Source organism: Canis lupus, chromosome 22 (assembly GCF_048164855.1).
Source record: "Canis lupus baileyi chromosome 22, mCanLup2.hap1, whole genome shotgun sequence".
In the NCBI taxonomy this organism is placed as follows: domain Eukaryota; kingdom Metazoa; phylum Chordata; class Mammalia; order Carnivora; family Canidae; genus Canis; species Canis lupus.
The window spans coordinates 27,736,075-27,758,196 of NC_132859.1; the positions used below are offsets into that span (position 1 = coordinate 27,736,075).

The 22,122-nt window shown below is 37.1% G+C and overlaps 1 long non-coding RNA gene across 1 annotated transcript in view; it reads right to left on the bottom strand.

Annotated features, from left to right (window-relative positions):
* Nucleotides 1-1,169: 1,169 nt before the first annotated feature.
* The window catches only part of LOC140614082 (uncharacterized), a 36,520-nt gene continuing 15,567 nt past the window's right edge, over nucleotides 1,170-22,122 (bottom strand). Inside the window, exons 2-4 of the long non-coding RNA XR_012014974.1 lie at nucleotides 18,959-19,186; nucleotides 14,680-14,761; nucleotides 1,170-3,232 (exon numbers count right to left, since the gene is read on the bottom strand). This is a non-coding gene — a long non-coding RNA (uncharacterized lncRNA). The remainder of the gene's footprint in view (nucleotides 3,233-14,679; nucleotides 14,762-18,958; nucleotides 19,187-22,122) is intronic.

Consider the following 22,122-nt stretch of genomic DNA (forward strand, 5'->3'; position numbering starts at 1 on the left):
CAAATGTAAGTGAGATATGTTCTAGGTTTCAAAGACTTACTATAGAAAATGTGAATGTAAAATATCTCATTAATAATATTTTATATGTTGAAATAATGACTTTTTTTTGTACACTGAGGAAAATAAAGTGTTATTTAAGTTACTTTCACCTGTTTGTTTTTATGTTACAAATGTAGCTCCTAAAGAATGTTAAGTGATGAATGCCACACACAGTATTCTATAGGACCAGACTGATAAAGAGAGACGGGCAAGATGTTGCCCAAACAGAAACCCATGATAAAGTATTGTCACCTTGTGAACTTAATTTCTTAAAATGTTAAGCAGCATATTTTCACCTGATTTTAAAAATATCATTTTCATATCTCCCCAAAAATCAATGAACAATACGTTCCCTCTTTTGGTATGAGTTAAAAGGCAGTAATCTGTACTAACTGTAACTATCTGTACTAACTGCAATGTTCTGCTATCTTCAGGGTGCAGTGTTACCAGCAGTGTCCCCCCAGTTCTGGAGAACTACACAATGGGGCTCTTTAGTGCACCTTAGATTATATATTTCCAGATTTAGCTTGTTTTGTAAGATTCTAGGGATCTAATATCTGAATGTTACTTAAACTTTCCACCCCACTGGGCTAGAGATGAAGCACAAAGACTTTGTGAAATCATTCAAAATACGGCAGAACTCTCAATGCATTCTACATTACGAGCTATCCCATTATTTAACCTAATACACTAATGTCTGGGTGAACCATCCAACCTCCAAGTTTTCTCCATAGACAGTAATTGAATTATAAACTATGCACTGTGATGTAGATATAAATTATGGGTATTTCTCTTAGAAATGTGTGAATATCAAATTATTCTATTTGCTTATTAATCTTGATGAATTGTAAATTATTTTAATAACATTGATTTACTACTCTATTCATCTTTTACTTGAAAATTATTAGAAGTGAGTAATGGTTGGGAAATGTTGCTACTTTTAGATTTTTAAATTAACCCTGGTGCAGGTATTTCTAGAATGGCCATATACACAGACCTAGATATTAACTTTAATTATTCAAATTCCCATGCAAATGATTGTCCACAGGGTCTTTTGTCCTCCTTGTAAACCTCCTGGAAAGAGGGGTTTTTAAAATTCTTTTCTTCATCCTCCTCTCAGACCTCTAGCAGCTGGGAGTCTGTATGCTCTCTGTATAACAACCATCTTTCTAACTCATTTGAAGGCCAGTCAAGGCAGGCCTGGTGGGCTTGTCTGATGGCTCTGAGGAGGGGAAGGAGGGAAGATCTTGGTGTCTAAAGCTGCACGGTCCAATATAGTATCTTCTAGCCACATGTGGTTATTGAGCACTTGAAATGTGGCTAGTGACGTACTCTAAGTGTAAAATGTGCAGCAGATTTCAAAGAAAACATTTCCAATTAACAAAAAAGTAAAATAGCTCATTCCTGCAAACATAAGAATAGGACATAAATCTGGCTTTTAAAAGTAAATCGATTTCTATTTTGAGTCTCCATTCTGGCAGGGTAAGAAAACATAATAAATTTGAAGTCACTTTCCCCTTCTCTCCTTTGCTGAGGGTTGTAACTGTCCTGGGAGCTTACCTGGTCCTGCAACACTGTGGGAAATAAAGAACTAGCATCTTTCCACCTTGGCAAGGCTCCTTTGTGGCCAGGGGTTACCTCAGTCACTCTTCTCCCCATGCTGGATTCTGGAATCTCAGAGAAGCTGCTCAAGATCCTCTCCAACTGCCATGCTGCTCTCCAGCACATGTGTGATTCTGGGTCTCCTGGAACAGGCTAGGATGTAGGAAGCCCTTGCGGGCTATCTGAAGCTCTGTCATCTTAGACCAGAGGTGCCAAATTTCAGCCCATAGGCCAAATCTGTATTGTTGCCTATTTGTGTAAATAAAGTTTTATTGGAACATAGCCACATTCATTTTTATGCATTGTCTGTGGCTACTTTTGTGCTGATGGCAGAGCTGAGTAGTCGTGGTGGAGTCCATATGGCATGCAAAGGCTAAAATATTTACTATTTGAACCTTTAAAAAAGAGTTTGCCAACTCCTGGCTCAGGAACACCATGTACCCCTATCTTCTCAGGTCTTCCTACCTTCTCAGGTCTTTATTTGGGGCTGAGGCATCGGTTCCCTATGCTGTCACATCCCATCAACTGTTTTCCCCCCATATCCACACCCAGACTCCATGGTAGGGGTGTTAGAATCCAGGCTCATTTTTCCCAGGGGCCTCATCAACTTTTAAGCTCTAATCAATTCCCCCCAGAGAAGGAAGACTTGCTTCGAGTCCCTTCAAGTATTTTTCCAAATCTTTGTCTATGTTAAGTGGCCCCTTTATTTCCTCCAAACCCTAAGGTTTCAAATTCAGCTCTTAGAGTTACTTCTCAAATTTCCCTTGTGTATTCCTTTCCCGAGGCAGTTAACAAAGAATGGCTTAAATCAGCACTTCTTCAAGTGTAGACCACAGGACAGTGGCATCAGCATCACTGGGAACATGCTGTCCAATGCAGAGTCTCTGGTCTTATTCCATGCCTGCTGTACCAGAAACCCTGGGAATGGGGCCTATGAATCTGTATTTGACAAGATCTTCAAGTGATTCTGATGCAGACTAGAGTTTTCTAAGTCTTGGGTGAGAATGAGTGGTATTGAGAATGGAGATTGGGAGAAAGCATTCCATCTAAAATACAGACTGTTAATGTAATCTGTCCCTATTTCACCCCATCATTGCTGTGCTTAGATCTACTCTCATGGTCTTCCTTTCCCTGTACCAGTTTGCTTTAACACATCAGGGTCATACTTATGGTGGCCCAGAAGCTGTGATGAAATGTTCATAGAAGCCCAGGGTTCTTTGCTCCTCAAAGATGTTGGTGTCTCTTTTATTCAGTCCTCTGGGTAGGTCAATGAACATTGCTAGTAGAATTCATTTCTTCTTTTCTTATCACTGCCTCTCCAAATTGGACTATGTGTGCTCTGGAATAGTGTGTACTAAGGGATGTGCCAAACTGCATCCTTAATGGGAAATATTGACCTATCTAGACTTGAAGGAAACATGTACTCATAAGTATGGGTAAAATGGGGATTAGAATACAAAATTCTCAATCTTTTTGAAGATAAAACAACAGATTTATAGAATTGCTCCAGGCTATGCCACCAGAGCCTCCAGGGAGAGTATCCATTCTCCTTTGCCAGTAGGAAAGTTTGAGGAGTCCTGATGTAAGTAACCTGAAGAGAGAGCAGAATATGACTTGGGGACCATTTGGGCACTTAACCAATTTGTAAGTTAGGGACTACTTTAGTTTGTCTCTTTGTCCCATTATTCAGATATTCACCTTATCATTCTTGGGTATTTATTATTTATTATTCTTAATTATGTACTATCTATACTTGAGCTTGTGTCTTCCTTCATGTTCATTTCCCCCTCCTTCTTTCCCTCTCTTTTATCATGTGACTTCTAAACCCATTGAGCATGTTGATACGAAAGCCACTGATGAAGGCAACATTTGGGTAAATGTTTCAGGGGCCCCTCACAGACTCATTTTTGCATTAGTGTTCAGATCACCTACATAATGGATCTGATTTATTTCAGTATAAAAGTAGCTGTACTTTTACCCCTCACTCTCCACTTAAATGTCTCTGTTCAGCCTCTGCCAAGCACCGCATATTGTGGGAATTTGCTGTAGGCTTAGATACCTCCCTGTGAACTCTTTGTCCAGGTTCTCACCATTCACAACCTCTTATACCCTGTTTATGCATAGTTCTGTGTACTGAGTGGAGGAGCTGCCTCTGAGGTACATGCCTTGCTCTTTTCCTCACACCAAAATGTGCAGTAGCATATTCACTCACAAGCCATATACCTGTTTTGAAGCCCTTTTAAAAAATGTAACCCTGGAGGTAAATTCCCCATATATTTCTTTTAAGTTGGTTCTTTCTCCATACCTTTTATTATTGTCTTTCCATTTTCAAAAACCAATGAGACAATGAGAAAATTTTATGGCCAAATGTAAATGTGAATTTAAAATTTTCCCATTTCGGGATTTCTAACAATGCTTGATCATTTTTGCCGTGGGAGCAGGGATACGTCAAATTTATGAAAGGAAATGGACCTGTCTTTTTGCTTTGTTTTGCTAAATAATTCATAGCAAAAATCCACAAATTTTCAAAGATCTTTCTCTATTTCAAATAACACTGAACTACAGAATGGAAGATAAGAAACCACCAGCAATTTGGCTCCCTTTTCTTTTATTATCAGAAATATTCTTCACCAATTTTCTGCCTAAGTCCAGCATTTACTAACCCAAAGAAATTGGTCACACAGCCTCTTCCCCTTTAGTTGCAGGTAAAAAATAATAAATAAAATAGGGAGGCCTTGTATTAATCTTTTAATGCTAATCATTTTCCAAGATTTCTTTTGGAGGAAATACACCAAACGTTATTAATGTATGATTCCCACCTGAAGATAATAGACACAGGTATTCAACTAAGTTCTGAGTTCTGCTTTCCCATCTCTTCAAGTGTCTTACCACAAGCCCCCCAGATGACTACACCAAGAGAGGGGAAAAAATCATTGCACATAGTAAAGTCTTCTGGCAGGTGTTATGGGATCCCATCACTGGGCTTGATCCCATCTTGATCTGCCATCAGTTCTGATGACAAGAGTTTGGAGCAAAGTATCAACTGGGCAATGTGATTCGAAATGAAAACATCCATTTTCCTCTAAGAAAGAAAAAAATCAGCAATTTGGATTTATGATAATGAAAACTATCATGAATTTCTGGATTTTTCTGGGTTAAAGGATTCAAAAAAATAGTTATCCAAGGAAAGTGGGGGTGATGAAAACCAAATATTCGCCATCAAAAATTGTCTTTTACTTTTTCCTGAGAAAGTGGCTGGACTGGTGCCATGCTATATAACCTAATGCCATCATAAGTACTTTACAGACCAGTTGAGAGACTGCATGATCTCATACACTCAAAGCCATTTGTGCAGCTGGATTGGTGCCCGTCCCCTCCTGGATTGCCAGATTTGGACCTTATATTGTAAGAGTGGATCCATCATTTCAGCCATATGTTTTCATATCGTGTAGTGTAACATGATAGAATTCTGGTGTTGCCCCTGGAGAAAGAGCACCATTATCCATTTTGCCACCTTGGTTAATATAGGGTAGTGTCACTGTTGTTAGGTTGGAAGAATGCAGAACTATGACTCTTGTGGAGTGGACTTCCATGGATGTTTCTGCATAGAAATCTAGAGAAATTTCGAGAAAACTGTGCCCTGCTTCCCCCTCCTCTACTAAAAAGTTCATGAAACAATGTTTTCCCCATAGACAATGACACATCATATACCCAATGTCATTAGACTCAAAGGGCTCTGCCCAGATTTAGTCTCTTTATCAAAAGGAACTGAAAAATTTCTCTCATTCAGTATGCTCATTACACTGAGCAGGAACATGAGACTCATTGGCCCAAGATCTGACTCTGGTCAGGAGTGAAACTGGACCAACTTCTTTCTTCCTATCTACTGACTCAGAGGAAAAACCACTCCTGAGAGGACCTCTCCGAGAACTAGAGAGACAAGAACAACATGTGCAAAGTTTAGAGAAAGTAAAGGAGCAACTCCAAAGTCAAAATTCACAATCACAAGGCACAGATGTGAGAATGCAAGATTAAAATAAAGTAAAGGAAGAAAGAAACCTAAATCCTGGCATGTATAAAAAGCTCAGGGCAAAATTTTCTCTCTGATGGCACCAAAGAGCTCTCAATTGTGCATTCCAAACTCATTCCAGGAGCAGCACCCCCACTGATGTCAATGGGAGATCTGCACTCAAAAGCATTGAAGCAACGGCAATAAAGATCCACAGTGTACAGAGGGGAAAAAGATACCACCACCAAAAAACAAACAAACAAACAAACAAACAAACAAACAGCAACAACAACAAAAAAGAAAAACAAAACCCTGCTTAATGTGGGCACCGAGTGGGGAATTTCTGCCCTTAACAACCAGAACAGGTATGCAGGGTAGGCACCAAGTAAGACCATCTATCCGAGATCTTAGCTTGTGTCCTGCCCCCTAAAATTTAGAGTCTGAGTCAATGGATGGAAAATCTGATGGCACATTTGAATCACTTTGGGAGTTTTAAAAACATAATAATATCCCAAACCCACCCCAGAGATTCTGATTTAATTGATCTGAGGAGGAGCTTGGGCATCGGTGTCTTTTCAAAGCTTCCCTGGTGATTCTAATGTGCAGCCAGGTTGAGATCTGTTGCTTACAGTATGAAGCTGCTCCAAAGGTTTTGTGTGTGCCACAGAGAGCAGGATGGTCAGCAGACCTGCCCCTTATCTCTGTCTCAAAGGCTAAGGAATACAGGATGAATTAAATCCTCGTTTATGAAAACTGTTGAGAAAATAAAGTATTGATCTTACTTGAGAGACTTTTATGTTAGTCAATTAAATTAGTACTGTACCTTTCTCCTAGTAAAATAAGAGTACCATTACTGTATGGAAATATAATGTTCCATAATATTTTTATTGTGAGACAGGGGACGTGTCTTACTGCACTCAAATGTACAGTTTACGCACGACTGTAAAGTTAGCTGTAATCCATAAACAGGCGATATAGATCTTAGATATCTCTTTTAAGATCAGTTGGAAGGAAAACTCCTTATTCCTTAGCAACACCATAGGAAGCAGGATTGCCTCCAAGAAAAAAAAAAATCCTTATCTTTCCTAATTATTCCACATGAAAAGGCAATAGAACATTCCATTATTCTAATATATGAAGGGGAATCAATGCTTTTCTGATAATTCTCATATACATTATTCAAGTATTGCAATGGAAACCTGAAAAAAATATTTATTTTGCTTATATTTTTTTCAGTGCTACTCACTGCACTCCCCTGAAACAAGAACCAAGAAATATATTTTCCCTGAATTTCATATGCTACAATAGAAAACAACACAATATGTAGGAAGGTTACTTGTTTCCTGGGTTGTTGGGGGAGCTGATAGTTTCAAGCACAGTACAAATAGGCATATTACTTGAGCGTTTTCACTTTAGGCTATTTGGAAATGTGTCATTTAAAATGTGGAATCCTGGCACAAGATTTTCACACTGAAATTTTTTCAAAACTATCTAAAATGTGTCTTATTTGTGAAAATGCATCTTATTAATCCATTGTGATATAAAATAACAGCTGCTAATATGATTTTAAAGTTTGTAATAAAGTGCATCAAAATGTCTATAGAACGGATCATGACAGCACAGCCAACAAGCGATATTTCAGGGACTTTTATATGTGAGTAAAATGCCAACATGGCAGAAAATGAAAAACTCCCAAATGTATCTTTTTTAATTTTGACATTTATTCTTCTAATTGGACCCCACACCCACTTGTCCCAGCCATTTCTATTGTTAGAAAAGGAGTAAGGCAATAGTCATTGAGCTAAAGTAAGTTCTATAACCCCTGGTGTCAGCCTGTATCAGTTAGCTATTGTTACAATAATGCTGTGTAACAAATCACTTTAGCTCAGTTGCTTAAAATCATTTATTCTAGTGTCTGTGGGTCAGTGAGCATTTGGCCAGTTGGGGCTTGGCTCATTTATGCTTGGCTCCATGTTGTAGATTGGACCCATTTCTGTTCCAAGAGTCTATAATGTTCCTTGGATCACTGGCTACCCAAGGCATGTCTTCTCATGGCGATGTTTCATATGCAAGAAAGATTAGTGGAAACACATGAAACATCCAAAGGGGTAAACTTGGAATTGGCATATTGTTATGTCTACTTGCATTCCATTAGCCAAAGCAAATCACTTGGCCAAAACTGACATAAATGATGGGGGTAAGGGAAATATATTCTGCCTCTGATGGGAAAGATTGCATCAGTACTAGAATCTACCACATGGCCCATAATATATTTCCTCTCTGGCAAATGCTTATAACTCTCCTTGGAGGAAAGCTTTTGGTGACAAACATTGCAGCTGTTTGTGGTGGTGAGGGAGCAGGAATCTTGCATGGCTGTGACTTTGCTTTCTAAATTAATAATTTGACATCAACATAACCATATTGTCCTGTTAGAGATGGTAGAGTGTAAGAGTGCAGTTTCTGGTGCTAGATTGCTAGGGTTCAAATCCTACCTCCCACAATTACTGTCTTCGTGATTTTAGCAAGTTACTTAATTGTCTGTTCTTGGTTTTCCTCATGTGTAAATGTGGGAAGCAAGAATACCTAACTCATAAGGTTGTTGTAAGGTTTAAATGAGTTAAGGCATCTAAGTATTCACTCAAGAAATGAAATCGTCCACAGTCAGAGTAGAGTGTGGCCATTCAAGTCTCCCATCTTTTATTCACTACATTGTTTCTGAACTACAGACTTCTGGAAAGCAGGAACCATGCCTGCTTTACCTGCTGTGTGAATTTTTTAGTAAGTCATCATATCTGGTAAGTGGCCTAATACATTTTATGGTGGCTAAACATGAGTAAAGATTGTTTACTTTCCACATCTACTCTGCCAGAATAGGTTTGTGCCAACTTCATAACTATATTTACCTTTCCTTCAGAAACCATGACAAATTAAACCTAACAACACAAAGCAACGATCCATTCAAAAAATATTTTTAGGCACCTATTGTGGGCAAAGAATCTTGTGAGACAATGGGGTACAGGGACTGGGAGTTGGGAATTACAAAAATACCTAAAGCATGTCCCTGTTAAAAAGCTTCAACTCAATCAGAAAGATAAGACACGCAGTATGGGTAACAGTGGAGTCAAACAGAAAGGGACATGCTACTAGAAAGGTATTGGTAAAGCTTTGGATGAGTGGAGTAAAGAGCTTTTTTTCTTTTTTTCTTTTTTTGTTATGTGACTTTACTCATCTGTAGAATGGAGGTAGTAATAGTACTTGCCTCATAGAGTTATGAGGATTAACATATAAAATATTTATAACATTATTAACCACTAGTTAATATGAGTACCAGCAGGATGCCTCCTGTCTATGGGAAAGACAAGAGGGAAAGGGGTACAAAAGACATAATTAAACTGGAACTCAAAGTCTTTTTGAGATTTGAACATCCAGAGATGGGAGGGACAAAGCACATCAATGGAATGAAGTCAGGTTTTGGACTTGGCAATTTTCTTAACTTCTCTGGCTGACCTATCAGTTTCTGAAAGAGGTGTGTAAAAATCTCTATCTATATTTACAGATTTGTGAATTTCTTAGAATTCATTCTATTTTTGCTTGCATATGTTGAAAATCAGGATAAACATATCTTTCTGGGTGAACTTTTTTTAATATTAAGTAATTACTCTTTAAATCCAATAATGCTCTAGGTTTTGAAATCTATTTTGTCTCATATTCATTGTTGTAGTAGCTTATTTTGGTCAATGTTTTTCTGATATATCTTTTTCTTCTCTGATATTTACAATTTTACAGTATTATTATATTTTATGTATATCTCTCATAAACAATATATGAGAATATTTTTTCTTTATTGTTCATTTACATTTCTTAAAGTTTACTTATATGCTTGGGCATATTTCTACTTCTATTTTTCATTTTAAAGTTACCCTGTATCACTTCTACTTCTCTCCCAACCCTTATCATCTTTCCTACCTTAATTGTCAAAATTTTCCTTATCTGTTTGAAATTTTGTTTTATTTTTTAAATAATATCCAAGTGTTTTTATTTAAATTCAATTTTCCAACATATAGTATAACACCCAGTGCATATCACATCACATGCCCTCCTTAGTACCTGTCACCCAATTACCCCACTCCCCACACCCTCTCCGTCAGCAACCCTCAGTTTGTTTCCCAGAATTAAGAATCTCTCATAGTTTGTCTTCCCCTCTAATTTTTCTTCATTCAGTTTCCATCCCCCTTCTCTTACGGTCTCTTTCACTATTTCTTATATTCCACATATGAATGAAACCATGTAATTGTCTTTCTCTGATTGACTTATTTCACTCAGTGTAATACCCTCCAGTTCCATCCATGCCAATGTAAATGGTATATATTCATCCTTTCTGATAGCTAAGTAATATTCCATTTTGTGTGTGTGTGTGTATGTGTGTGTGTGTGAAGATGTGTCTCACATCTTCTGTATCCATTCACCTGTGGAAGGACATCTCAGCTTCTTCTACAGTTTGACTATTGTGGACATTGCTGCTATGAACATTGGGGTGCAGGTGTCCTGTCATTTCACTAACATTTTATTTTTTAGAATCTATCTTTATGTTTTTAAATGAAAAATTGACTTTAAAAAGGTTGAAATTTATACTTCAATGATAATTTATTGTTAAAGTCTGAAGTTAATATCTCTGTCCTTTTCCTAAACAATGAACTTACAAGAATTTTAAAATCCTTTAAATTTTTATTTTTATTTATTTTTTAAACCCTTAAAATTTTTAAAGTCATATTCTCACCTTCCAAAATATTGTCTGTCTTCTAATATTTTAGTTGTACACTTAAACTATTATTGCTATTGCTACAAATATTTTTCATTTTATTGTTGCTCTTCTTACAGCCAATGCTTACTTATACTTACCCACATGTAATTATTTATTTGTTTTCCACTACGTCCTGTGTTCCACTGTTTCTTCTGAGTTTAATTTATTTTCTTGCTGAGGCAGATCCTTCAGTAGTGCTTATACTGAGGATCTGAAGTCTTTAATATGTATTTTTACAATATAAACTTTCTTGTCTTTTATTTTCTGCAAATATATTCAGTTTGCTCTCAAGCTTTAACAATACTTTATTTGGAAATAGAATTCTAAGTTGTTAGTTGTTTTTCCTCAGCACTTTGGAATTATTATTTGGAATTATTATTTTATTATCTTTTAATCTGTATTATTGTGGACAGGCAATATGTGATCACTTTATTAAAGCAATAGTCATTTCAGCTAGTTGTTTTCATAGTTTAAAATTTTCTGTTGAAATTTTCCACTTGTTTCCTCACTCTTTTATATTTTCCTTTAAATTCCTGAATATATTTATGCTAGCTATTTGAAAGTTTTTACTAGCTATTTGAAATTCCATCATTCCTTTCACTTGAGTCTGTATATGACCAAAATTTCTTCCAATTATGAGTCAAGTGTTGTTTTGTTTAATTTCAAATGGCTTGTGATTTTTGATGGCATGCTGTACATTGTCAATTCAACATTTGAATGTTTAGATTTTGTCATTTTCTTTGAAGAATATTGTGATTTTTTTTCTTTCTGGGAAGTAGTTAATTTACGCACAGTTCATCTTGATCTATTTAAAGTTTGTTCTGAGGGTTTAGAGTAGACTGTCCTCCAGGGTTAAGTTCACTCTATTCCCAAGGTGTGGTCTTTATGAGTTTGTAGGATGTTCATTTCAGTATCTTCACCCTTACTGGTTGGAACCAAAGCATTTCCAAGCCCTGTGCAGTCTCCAGAATCTTCTAGATTATTAATTTTTTCTAAATAGTTCTTTGCCCAGTCTTTTGGAGTTTCATTTTGCACATGAGAAACTTAATGTTTGACCAAAGGTTCAAAGGAACTTCTATCTAAGTCCTAGAGTCATTTCTCTTTGTAATTATTCTTTTCTGGTACTTTTCTCTGCATATTCTAGTTGCCTCAGTAGCCTTTATTCTAATCTTCAATGGCTTAGCTAAGGAGACTTCAGTTCTCTGCTTGAGCTTCTCCAGCTTGCACCATAGTCCAAAAAGTGCTACTAGACAGTAAACAAAGGTGATAAAAAGCTTACTCCATCACGGGTGGAAGCAGAAGTCCTGTTGTTTCTTTTAAAAATGTTTTCTTTCTACAGTAGCATTTCAAAGTATTGTCCAAGACTAAATGTATTTTATACTCATGCTGTTTTGAAGAACAGAGGACTTCTCCAGTCTTAAACTAGTATCTTTCTTCAATACTGGAAAACTTCATCCATTTTTTTCTTTAAATATTATCTTTTCCTCATTTTCTTTATTTCTTTTTTTGAAGATTCTATTAGAGTTACATTGCATTTTTTTCTAGTCTACAAGTCTCATAAAGTCTTCCTGATAGTTTACATTTCCTTATTACTCTGTGTTTTATTCTCAATAATTTCTTCATTTTATTCAGTCACCAACTCTTTCTTCAGTCGTATCTATTCTGTTATCTAGCTTATTCTCTGAGTTTTAATCTCACTGACTGTAATTTTTATTTTTTTTTAAAAAGATTTTATTTACCTATTCATTCATGAGATACACAGAGAGAGAAAAAGGCAGAACACAGGCAGAGGGCAAAGCAGGCTCCATGCAGGGAGCCAGACTCAATCCGGGGTCTCCAGGATCACACCCTGGGCTGAAGGTGGCACTAAACTGCTGAGCCACCCAGGCTGCCCTATAATTTTAATTTCTAAATGTTTTATTAGATTATTTTTTATATGTGCTAATTTTGGAAAAGAATCATGGCCTTTTGTTATGGTGTATATTTATGCTTTAATTCTTAGTTCTTTTAAGTATTCTTATTTTTAAAGTTGCTTTTGGCTCTTTTTTTTTTTTTGTCATACCTATTTGCTGTACCTTCTGAATCTTTCTAATGGTGAATTGCTTCCTCAAAATGTTTGAATTTTTAAATTATGAGTTTCCCTTTAGCAGAGACATTTTTCCCTTTGTGAGAGTTTCATGTGCTTTTATATAAATGTCCCTGAAGAGTGGTTTTCTTTTTTTTTTTTTTTAAGATGTATTTATTTCAGAGAGAGAGAAATCAGGCAGGGGAGGGGCAGAGGGAGAAGAAGAGAAACAAAATCTCAAACAGACTCAGCTGAGCATAGAGCCTGATGTGGGGCTCAATCTTATGACCATAATATCATGACCTAAGCTGAAACCAAGAGTTGGATGCTCAACTGACTGAGCCACCAAGGCACCACATTTTTTAAAGATTTATTTATTTATTTGATAGAGAGGGAGAAAGGAAGAAACAAAGAGGAAAAGAGAAAGAGTGGGGGAAGGGCAGAAAGAGGGAGAGAGGAGAATCTCAAGCAGACTGGAGTGGCTTTTTCTTTCTTCCGTCAGGGGCTCAGATATTCAGGGCCAAAGCCATCGCCATTTTAGGACAATTATCCTTATTGATTGCTTACATTAGGCTTTTCGTCACCATTTATTATGTCTAAATGTATACCCTCTACCTGCATTGGCATAGGTTTGAGGTCTTAAGTTTTCATTGAAGTACTTTTTCCCACCAAGATCTCTGAGTAGGTACTAAATTCTTTCTGGGTCAGCAAACAGATTTTCTAATCTCTTTTTTTCCTCAGGGAAACCATTCTTTTTGTGAGTTCAAGGCCACACATTCTATCACCAAATGATAGGGCTGCCATGGCACTGACTAGGTATTTAGACTTTCAAGTCCTTCTTTGTCTAATGCCTTGGTGGTCTCTTTTTCTTACTTACATTTGGCTATTATATTTAGAACATACTATTGCTTATTCAGCATTTCTCTATGTTTGGTGAGGATATGGGGAGAAAGCAGGGGTGGATGGAATGATCTGTTTGAATATCAAGTAGCTGTTGATCCTTAGTGTAAAATGACATAATAATAGTATCTTCATAAAATTTTTGTAAGGATTAAGCAAATAAATATATAAAACAATTAGAATAATGTCTGTTCTAATGTAATATTCAGTATTATTTTTAGCCTTAACTTTTCCATATTTTACACTGCTTCATATTGAATTCCAAAAATTTGGATTCTATTAAGTCGACAATCAGAGAGCATTGAATTGTGAGCAGAATTTAAACCCAATTAAGGTTGAACCCTAGGGATATTAATCTGGCGGTAAAGTATAAGATGAATAGGACAAAGAAGAGGCTGGAGATCAGAATACTATCACAAAAGTGCAAGTGAAAGATAATGCAGGCACAAATCACAAAGGTTGGGTCAATAATAAGGGAGAAAATTGGAACAGACCTAAAATGCTTTATATGTTATGAAGGATGACTGTGGATAGAATAGAAAAGACTTGGCAATTGGCTGAATGAAAGTGATAATGGGGTGATGTGTATGTAATTGTATTAATTAGTCCAGCAAATATTTGGTGAATTTTCACAGCCAGAAGCAAGTGATCATGATAAGTGATAATAATAATAATAATACAGAGTTAAAGTTTTGGACACTTTTCCCATGAAAAACTGAGGTCCAATTCCACTTTCCTTGTATCTAGACTGGCTTTCAAGTATTAGTTGTAACCAATAAAATATGGTGTGAGTGAAGAGGTATGACTTCTGAAACTAAGTCAAGAAAGGTAAGGAGTTTATACCTGAGTCTCTGGTAACCTTCACTTTTGGGATGCTCCCTTTCAGAGCCTAACCATCGTGTTGTGAGAAGCCCAAATCATATGAAAATGCCAGGCATGGGTGCTCTGATCAACAGTACCAGCTTTCAGTGCACTGTCTGCCTTGTGAATGAGCCATGTGGGATGTCCAACTTGATTGAGCCTTCAAATGATGACTCTTGGCCTTCATCCAGCTATAACTGCACAACAGATTCCAAGAGAGAGCCACCCAGAAAAGTCATTTCCACAGAAACATGGCTCTTTTAGGTTGCTAAGTGTTGGCTAATTTGTTACACAGCAGTGGATGACTGGAATAAACAGTTAACATAAATGCTATGTACCATTTACTGTGATAAACATTTATATTACTTCAACTAACCTTGTTAATAACTTTATTACACTTACTCTTATTTCAAAGACCAGGAAACTGAAGTTCAGGGAGTTTTAGTTAACTTGATCCTGATTGTACAGTTAGGAATTGGTAAACCTAGGATTGGAATGAAGTCCAGGTTAATACAGAGCCATACTTTTCAACCACTATACCTGCTTCAGTCTACATTTTTCCAAAAGCCAGCCCTGAGACAAGAAGTCAAGTGTAAGTAGTTTTTTTTTTTTTTTTAAGATTTTATTGATTTATTCATGAGAGACACAGAGAAAGAGAGAGGCAGAGACACAGGCAGAGGGAGAAGCAGGCTCCATGCAGGGAGCCTGATGTGGGACCCGATCTCTATCCGGGATCATGCCCTGAGCCGAAGGCAGATGCTCAACTGCTGAGCCACTGGTGCTGCCCAAGTGTAAGTAGTTTATTTGGAAGCTGATTACAGTAAACACTGATAAGGTTGTAAAGAAGGGAAACAGGAAAGGAAAGAAACCCAATAAGGATGGGTTATTAAGTTTACTGTGTTGGTCAACTGGAGCTCAGTCCTACTGGAGAACCAAGGGAGACACTGTAGGACATGCTTCAGAGTTATCTCAGCTGAGGGCTGAAGAAGCTGAAGTAGTTGTCCTCTAAATCCTCATCTGTGATTGGTTGAAGGCTGCTTCCAAGGGTATTAATTCTCCGACATTTCTGGTTTGACCTGAAAATGGACTGAGTATGGCTCCGTGTCCATAAAAGAGCCCAGGCAGAGAGTCACAAGTGTTTGCAATAAACAGCCTTTGGTGTGTAGATATGAATGTCGAGGTCATATAGTGACAGCATCTGCCTACAATGCTATCACCCTTACAGTCCTCCTGGTCACATGGATATTAATTATAAAATAGAAATATCACAGAAAAGCTGAAAATAACAAATAAAAGAGATTCTTCCTTTAAGTGCTATCATTTCAGAGACTGTGTGGACAGTTGAGGGAATGTGTAGATGTATGTGCATGTGTACCAAATGTACTTAGAAGTCACAGAAGTAAAGTCAAGGGAATTGTGAGCTACTGTCCCAAATTATAAAGAAAGAGAAATAAAATTTGTCTCTCTACTTCTGTCAAGTGGTTCCTCTCCATTTGTGAGCTGATTTGTGTATCTTTCCACCCACTCTGTGATGTACATATATGGCTTAGATGTGGTCATTTGTGGTCAGGGAAAAAAGTGAGTATTTATTTTATAGCCCATTAATAGACATTCAATTTCACCTACAACGAGCTGTATAAGGAGCCTGCTTCACCCTCTGCCTGTGTCTCTGCCTCTCTCTCTGTGTGTGTCTCTCATGAATAAATAAATAAATCTTAAAAAAAAAGATTAGAAACAATCATTGTGATCACTCCAAATTTGTTCTTATCTATCTCCCAGTATCCTTTATGTCACAAACACATAATAACACATAAAATACACACTGATTATAATTTTTTTCCACTTCAAGTGGCATTTCAGGATTAGGAGAAGTTGCAGTGTGAGATTGGAACAAAGAAGGATTAAATTAATCATTGATGATTTGTAGTTTGGGGTTAAACCCCTGAATTTTAGAACATGAAGAGGAAAATGAAAGCCAATGACAGTAGATGAACATTTGGGCATTATCAAATCATCTTTGCCACAGATACACTAATTGTGGAGTGAGATATTAGGGCCGAAGTGAAGATGATGTGGGCACATACGTCAACCCTGATAAATATGGTTCTAGGTCCTAAAAATGAATAGGTGGCAAGTTTAATGAAAACAGAAGTCTCTGTTTTTCCAGTCTGTTTTCATTTAGCTATTTCCCTACATATGTATATGACCATGATATTCAGCCTATGTGTATCCAGCTCCTTGACTGGAAGCATTAGAGGTATAATAGTCTATCACGTGCCCTTTTCCAAGGAGAAGCTATATTTTTATCACCTCAGCCTCAGGTGCTAGAAAACAAATGACTGAGACAGCACAAGCGATGGTATTGAAGTGCATGGACCAAGCCAAATGGTATTTGTTCAGGTAAATGGAATCTTGAGGTTTTAATGAATTTGGAAAATTGATAAGGTTCCTGGACAAAGTTGGGCTAATGAGGGAGTTAATGAAAAGGCAAAGAGGAGAATAGGAGTGAATCTTGGACATTTTTCAGAGGCAAATACACAAGTTTGTTTCTAATCCATAAGGCCAAATATTTCCTTTCCCCACACTGGGCCATATGTTTAATCCACCAAGACGAAGACTAGAGCAATGAGTATTAACCACAAGGTCAGGAGAATCTATTATTGATTCCATCACAAACTAGCTGTGTGACCTTGGGCAAATCATACCACTGCCCTGGACCTCACCCCAAAACACAGAACAAAAACAAAAATGTAGAGTATGTGGGGTCTTTAAAGTTCTTTCCAGCATCATGGATCTATAAAATGCGACTTAACAGGAGCTTCGGCAGGAACAGAATTAAATCCAAACGGAAAATAGCTTTCGTAATCATATCTGAACATTTAATTTGTCATTTGCTTTATGACATATGCATGAGGCTTGTTTAAAATAACTCTACAAGGTTAATTATCAGTGCAGAATACAACGATTGTGTCGGTAGTACAATATTTTGTTAGGCATGTGTGACAACATTGCAAAGTGGATCAGCTGCAAGACTGTTTGTGATTTGGCATCCCCTTAGTTTAAAATGGCCACAATCCTAAACATGTGTTCCCCCACTCCCCCACCTCTATGGACAAAGTGTGTGCCATAAAAAAATTAACTCAGAAAATAAAGCTTATTGACAATTTGTTGAACTCTTTAGAAGGTATACAAAGGGTGGCGAAACAGGAGACAAAGTTTTCGGGCAGTTCTGATGCTACATGAACAGAAGCCTATGAGTGCTCAGGAGCCATTATTTTATTCAATCACGGGCAGAAAGCTTGTCCCAAACTAAGAGTGATGCTTGAATTGGTGAGGGGATAATGTTGAAAAGTATTGATTAGTTGTTTAAATACCTACAATGATTTCTTACCTTGTAATAAAATTGGTTTCTTAAAAATAACTCTGTAAGCTCACGTTTTGAATAACCCACGAATAGCACCTTAATATCTAAGGAGGGATGATTTACAGTTATAGTTACCTGGGTTTTGTCTACATAATGTCAGTTTTCTCTTTCAGAAGGAAATTTGTCACAGCATTTCACTATGCTAAGAAAATAGAGGCACCTACCCACAATAAACACACTATTTCCCCAGGACGATTTCACTTCTATTTCCTCTGGGGAGAGTAAAACCCTCTGTCAGTTGAAGGAATATTGAACAAATGCCATAAAAAGCAAATGCCAATTTTTCTGAGATTGTTAACAATAGTGAATATTATGTTTATTTTTATTACAAAGTATCTCTTCTCATTTATATGACCCTACATAAAATGTGCTATTATATAAGGGCATTTCTGTCAGGTCAAACCCACTAACTCATATATTTTGTCATAATGCAATGGGTTATGTAATCCAACAGAATATTAAGACTTTAATCTATCTTTTTGCAACATAAAATGCCAACAGTTGAGAATTCTCATGATTAGGTAAGGAGTTTAATCTTTGTGGCCTTTTCAAAAAAGCTTCCAGTTAGAAAAGCAATGTAGCTGGTCAGTTCAGGTTGGTACAAAGAACAATTGGAAGCCATTTTGACCTGGGAACTTATCAAGGTCACTGTGACCTAGACTAGAGGGAGTTATCTTTTATTCTCCCTGAAAAGTGACCTGGTTAAGTGAGGTCAAAGTTATTCTCAGCCACGCTGCTGCAGAGATACTGTTTTATATCTGCTATGTACACTTTGCCATCATATTAAGACTTAACTAAAAATTTGACACCTATGTCAGCTGTTGACTCTAAAGAAAACTTGATAGAATACCATAAAGTAGGAGGTAGAAAATAATTAGGCAGACAGAGTAAATGGAAATAGGGCAAGGTGGTGTTTTCTTTATTCTACAACGACTTAAGCTTTATCTGAGGATTGTTTCTAATGCCTGTCCTGAAACATTTTTCTCTGATATCAAATTTATATATTGACTGCCAGGAAGAAAAGGAAATCAAAATTAAACTAGAACTCTGAACCAGGGGCTACTTCTTGATAATATCCACTCTTTACATTTCTCTGCCTTGCTTTCTGCCACAGACAGCTGGCCCATTTGGACTCCATCAAAAGACCTCCATGATGGCTGGATTTAGCAAGGGAGGGAGAACACTGGCAGAAGGCCAGAGGAGGTGAAGAGTAAGATTGGTCAATATTCCTTCCCAAGTCCCTCCCAGCAGAGTTACCTTAGGTTGGCTCTCTCCTTTGACCCAGATCACAGCTCCTGTCAACGTGGCCCTCTGCATACGATTCTCCTTCCACCTTCTGGTGACTGCTCCTCTTCTGCTCTTCAGGTCTGGGGGTGGTAGTAGCCCTGTTGTTCTTACTTCCTAGGTACTTTCAGTTTCCCCACACCTTTTTCCAGACACTCTTCAAAGTGTTCTCATTTGTGTAATCTGTTTCCTGTTGGGACACTGAAACATCAACAGTGTGATCAGTATAGTCACCCTGATGTGTTAGGAAGTGACAATCCTAACAGAAACTAACGTTTTGTTCTTTCATATGTTTTGGGTATGATGTAGTGGTGGTAGTGACATTTTTACCTTCAAAAATATTATGTTCTCAGAAGTATTTTCATGAAGGGATGAAGTGTATTTAGGTAGAATAATAGTTCTCTGAAGTATTAAGTTAAAAAATTATAAATGACACATTATATATTATGTTGTAATATTTTGTTAAAACTATAGAATACATATAAACATTTCTGGGGAGGTAGATTTTCATTTCAAACTTTAAAAAAATTTGATTTTTCCCCCTGCATGTGCAAGACTTTCTACAATGAATATGGGTTGTTTTTGTCAATAAATACTTAACAATTACTAATCAAATGAGCATAATCCCAAAGATACAATAGGTCATGTGCCAGCTCTAGGGAATACAAAGTGTAATGAGCCTTGTTATTTAGGGTGCTGTTTCCATGTGTGCTTTAATGTGTTCTTTTTCTTGTAGAGTTCTACGAAGAAATATTTCTGGCTAGAAGGATTTGCCAAGGTCACATGAGCCCCCAAAGGTCACTAGCATTCCCAGATGAGACCCTGAACCACTTTTCACCCCTCCTAGTTCTCTTCCCTTCCTTTATTCCTCTTTGCCTTTTTTGCTTTCTGGGAAGATCTTCACTCTGGCTTCTTCCTTGGCTGACCATGCCTCTAGCAGTGCCTGGGCCCAGTCGAATGCTTGAATTTGTCTGGTGGATCTTCATTTTGGTTCTGCTTTGTGATTCCTGATCACACTTCTCTCTTCTGCTCTGTGGTTCTGTGAGTGGTCTTCATGGTATCTCCCTTTCCCCGTACTTCATCATGGGTACTCCTCACCAAATTTGTATCATCTTCATTGATAGGGCTTGGGTGGTCTGCTTCATGTTGCTTATGTTGGATGTTACATAAAATCCTGATTTTCATTGAGAGAGAAACAACTTTGTTGAGTATGATCTATGACAAGTACATTCTATTATAATTTTGCATGTGTCTCAGTGAAGCTATGGGGTTTTACTGTTTAATAATTTCATGTTTTCAGTATACTAAGTCAACATACGTTAGCAGTTAAGTGCCTGCCTTCGGCCCAGGGCATGATCCTGGAACCTTGGGATCGAGTCCCACATTGGGCTCCCTGCATGGAATTTGCTTTTCTCTCTGCCTATGTCTCTGCCTCTCTCTCTGTGTCTCTCATGAATAAGTAAATAAAATCTTTTTTTTTTTTATAAAAAAGGAAGTATAGGGAGGTCTTTATTGAAAATCATTAAATCTTGAACCAAATATGGAGGCACAATCAAATTCTAGACTAGTCCTTCTTTCAGCTAGAAAATGTAATCTTTGGAATAACTAAAATGAACTATTTAAAATTGTTATTCTTTAAGAAGGATTCCATCTCATATAATATTTACATAACAGGTTCTGTCAAAACTCTGCCCATATGCCCTCACAACCATCCACCCTACTGATGCATGCCAGGCTGGCTTGTAAGTCCGGCACCTGCATATTTGTCAGAGGATTGCCCTTGGGTGGAAAGAACCAACATCACACAACTGATGTGTATGGAATTAACATATTCTCTGCGCATTCCTTAACCAATGTCTAATGGCTATAGAAGTGTAAGTATCCCAATGCCTTTGTCCCTTATCCAATATTTTACACTGTATCCCATTTAATTCCTGGGATTAAACTCCAGTCACTCGTGATAGTAGCTGGCTTAATAACACACTCCCCATTGGTTACCTTTCCTTCCCTGTATTACCTGCCTATTGATATACAAGTGTGACTATACTTCTGAAATAAACCAAGTACACCAATCCTATTTCAGATCTGATTCCTAGGGAACCAAAATATTACTAAAAGGATGTCAGAGCCATAGCTCAACTTTGAAGGATCATGGAAAAACCCATCATGTTGGTCTTTGCTGGTGGAGGCAGCATTCAGTAAGAAGGGACTGCTAGAACAGCATACTAGTTCTCCTAAGGAATTTGTTGTAATGAAATTCTTCTTGTTAGCAGTCACATTTGAGAAACTACAGATACTAAATTTAGAAACCAAATCTTAACTTCTGATGGGAGGTTTTGGATCTGGTTGGATTCAAAACAGCATGTAACCATCTTTATTTCTATGATAGAAAGACAGTCGGCAGGACTGTCAAACAATAGGCTTTATTAGTTACACAGTCCAGCCTACCACTTAGGAATAAAAGCAAGTTATTTATTAAACATTCACTTGACCAACAATAAAAGAAAAATATCCCTTGATGGAAAAAAAAAAAAAAAGCATTTCACACAACTCCAGAGTTACTTTAAGGTCTACATCTAACAAAAGGCTCCAATTCTGTTTTGCTTTTCCTTCTTTTGTTAATGATAACACTTCATCACATGTTTCACTCTGGACAAAGCATTGTCATTGCAAATGTACTCTATCATGAGCTGCAACTCATGGTTTTGCATGTACATATTGCACTGTATTTATAAACTTGCCCTAATATTTATTTTTGAAAAATGTTATGAGATTGGCCATCATACATTTCCCCCTTTTCTCTCACATTTTTTTTCAGAAGCAAATATACATAGCAATAGTAGACACTTCTTTCTTCATGGTGTCTAGTGTTCTGGGGTGTGCATAAGTGATTAGATATGTCTGAGAAGAGAATGAGAGTAATCAAGGAAACAGGTATGAATGAACTTAAGAAAGAGAAAGATAGAGTGGTTATGCTTAAGAACATGTTAATGTGTGAGATGCAAACTTTAACCTTCAAGGGTCTTATCTTCAGTAAATCAAGTGTAATGTATAAAGTATAAGGTATAGAAAAAAGTGAACTAGAATTCTTAATGCTCAAGTGTTGAGAACTGCACTGCCCCATATGGTGGCTACTA